General features: G+C 38.0%; 1 non-coding gene across 1 annotated transcript; it reads right to left on the bottom strand.

Annotated features, from left to right (window-relative positions):
- Positions 1–975: 975 nt before the first annotated feature.
- On the bottom strand, positions 976–1,082 carry LOC114207374 (U6 spliceosomal RNA). Its single transcript, XR_003608848.1, has one exon. It is a non-coding gene; the product is annotated as a U6 spliceosomal RNA (small nuclear RNA).
- Positions 1,083–3,341: the final 2,259 nt, after the last annotated feature.

Genomic DNA, 3,341 nt, shown 5'->3' on the forward strand with positions numbered 1-3,341 from the left:
ACACGTGGTTAGTTAATTTCAACGTAACGGAACAGATACTGAGATATGCTCAGGCTTATATTGGACTATAACCGAAGGCTTGTAACCAAGAATCCTTTAGAGGAGACCTGATGCAGCTTAAAGGGAAAAAGTGTCACCAGGGTCGAGAAAGGAAAGGACAGCATGCCACACCACGGAAATGGTATGAGCAAAAGTCCAGAGGTGTGAACTAATGCAGTGTGTCCAGTGAGGTAACAACTACCACTTTGGTGTTATTGGAGCTTAAGGCCAGGGTGGAGGGAAGTGGGCTTGGATCTGGAGGAGGGATACTATTCGAGTCAGGGCTTTTATGACATGCAAATGACTAAGTACAGTGTCTTAAAAAGATAGGAACTCTTGAAGTACTGATGTGTTTTGAGCAAGCTAGTGACAGGACCCAATTTGCATTTTAGACAGATGCCCAACTCCTTTCTGGAGAGTGGAATGAAGCGGGGGGGCAAGACTAAAATTAAGAAGATGGATCAAGAGGTCATTTTCAAAGCACAGACTTTTCCAGTGATTGAACCACTTTGTCTCAAATATCAGGGAGCAAGGACAAGCTGAGGGCCCATTTATGCCCTCTCTAACTATGAAGATCTTTACTTAAACTCATTATTTTGAAGGTGACTTTAGCTATGTCCTGTTAACATTAAAATGTTAGTAATTGGTTTAATATTGTGTTATAAAAACTATTTTCATTTTTAGAATAGATTTAGTCCATTTCTCTGCTTTGAAGCACAATATCTAAGTGATTATGGACACTTAAGAGTTTCTTTCATTTTAAAGGCTATAAGAAAAATGTATTTTCAGTGTGTGTGTATGTGTGAATATGGCCCAACTATTAGGAATTAAGTGTTGGGTGACTATAGTTTTGGAAGAATAGACAAGACATAGTACAATATCCAGGGGTGGAAAAGCATGTACTCAGCTTTTTTCATCTCTCTGTCGAACATTTTTTTAAATATGGAATGCTTCACGGATTTATGTGTTATCCGAATGCAGGGGCCACGTGAATCTTCTCTGCATCATTCTAATTTTAGTGTATGTGCTGCTGAAGTGAGCACTCTGTCAAACATTTCTGAGGGCTTACTAGGTGACAGGAACTGTTCTGAGCAAGAATAAAGCAGTCACGGGCAAAGCAGACAGGAACCTTGCCCTTACAGAAATTTCAATCTAGCAAATATGTCCCATAATACCATTTATGCGGGTCTTGCTTTTCAGATTGATCAAGACTCTCAGTTCCTTGGCATTTCCCAGCTGCCCACCAGTTGTCCTTGAATAGAGTGAGAAGAAATGTTAACAAGGAACATAGATTTCCGGACTCCCTAGAAAATAGCATAAAGCTCTCCCCACCTCTTTCAATTTAATGCAAATACTAACTTTATGCTATCTCCTGTTATCCCTAAGCCCTAATTAAAAAAGTATAATAGATTCTAACTTCAGTCATAAAATTTTAGATAATTCTCGAGAAGTATAAATATTGAGCTTTGACTCCTGGATGAATGACTTTCTAGTTTGTGGGAAAAAGGGCTTTCTCCAAATTTCAACAGAAGTAATTAAATTCCCAAATGTGCAATAATGTCTTGATCTGGTGATACGGCCCTGCGATGTCCTCACCTGCATCCTTTCCTTTAGTTCCCCATCAGCTATATGATCCTTTGACATTGGGAGTTCAGTGCATTGGCCAGAAAATCAGAGCTCTGTCTTCGCATTCATGCCACCTGGCTTTCCCATATTCCTTTGACAGCTCCAGGCAAGGACAGCAGAGCTGCAGGGAAAGCGGTAAAAATGGTGTTGAAATACTTTGTTCCTTCCTTATGTAGTCAGTATTTACCTTATATTGTTAACTCTGCACACATAGGGATAGAATACCGCATCATCCAGTTTTTTAAAATAGTTGGTCCCTGGGGCGCCTTAGTGGCTCAGTCAGTTAAGCATCTGCTTTCAGCTCCGGTCTTGATCGCTGGGTCCTGGACCGAGTCCTACATCAGGCTCCCCGCTCAGCAGGGAATCTGCTTCTCCCTCTCCCTGCCGCTCCCCCTGCTTGTGCTCTCTCTCCCTCTCTCTGTCAATTAAATAAATAAAATCTTAAAAAAAAAAAAAGTTGTTCCCTAGCACCATGAGAGGTGGCTAATAAAAATATAATGTACCCGTCCGAGATGGGATTTGAGATACAAAAACATTGCTCCTTCAAATGTGAAAAACAGACTCGTGGCTTTTACCATGGTATTTTGCTCAAAGATCGAATTCAAAGAATATAGATCTTTTTTAAAGAGAAAATGCAAGTATGTGGCCACAAAATGAATATACTCTCTGCAATGTTTGTGGAAATTCTCTGCTTTGCTGGGTTGGATTTAAGAAACCTTGGAAACTCTGGACTCCAAGGTGTCCTGATTTGTTTTCAGGTGTGTGGGTATTGTAAGAAATGGATTGAAGAGAAGTCAAGGTCAGAAGAAAAAAAAAAAAAAAACAAGTTTTGGTAATAAGTAATCACAGGACGGTAAAATCTTTTGACTCAAAATACAACTCAGAATGCAAACCCCAATCTGCTATGTCTGTGAGAAAAGCAAATATTTCCAGCTGTATCTAAACATCTTGAAAGCAAAAATTCAAGGAAAGAATTGCCTCTTGTATGTGATATTAGCATCTCCCATCTTGAGAAGTTCTGTTAATATGAATCATAAGATGATTTGTGAGTAGATAGATGCAGAACTTTTTATTCACATTTCCATACATTTTATTTGCATATAAAGTGGCATATTTGTACTCAACAATAACTAGCCCTGGAGGAGTGATATTTAATAGGAGAATATAATTATCCCATCAGGCCATAAACATTTTCTTTAGGGCAATGACTACAGTTAAGATAGCTTCATAATGACTCTTGTAAAGTACCACACTCTTACCAAGTGAGCTCAAGAAAAAATTTAAGCTACAAAAATATTATGATTTCATTTGAATAAAATATCTGTTTTCACTTATCCACAGTTTTAGGAGTGATACACATAAAGGTCAATGAGCTATTAAATGTTTAATTTTGATTCTGTGTGAAGACCTCAAGCAATTATTTTAAGTACAAATATTAAGAACTGCAAATATTTTATTGTATACCATGTTAACCACCCAAAATTGTTTTATTCTTCATCTCAGATAATGACATTATTATAGAAGCTAGATAGAATATATGTAAGTTAATACTTCTGGTCATTAAAAGTAGCCTCTTCAGGATGTCTGATTGTATGCCTTGCATTCATTGGTGCTCTTTAGACCAAGCATTGTTTTCTAAGCTTTTAGGATGTGTCGCCTGGATAGCTATAATGTCT

This window comes from Eumetopias jubatus, unplaced genomic scaffold, assembly GCF_037043125.1.
Source record: "Eumetopias jubatus isolate StellerSeaLion01/CBP00866 unplaced genomic scaffold, mEumJub1_p1.0 scaffold_3, whole genome shotgun sequence".
NCBI lineage: Eukaryota > Metazoa > Chordata > Mammalia > Carnivora > Otariidae > Eumetopias > Eumetopias jubatus.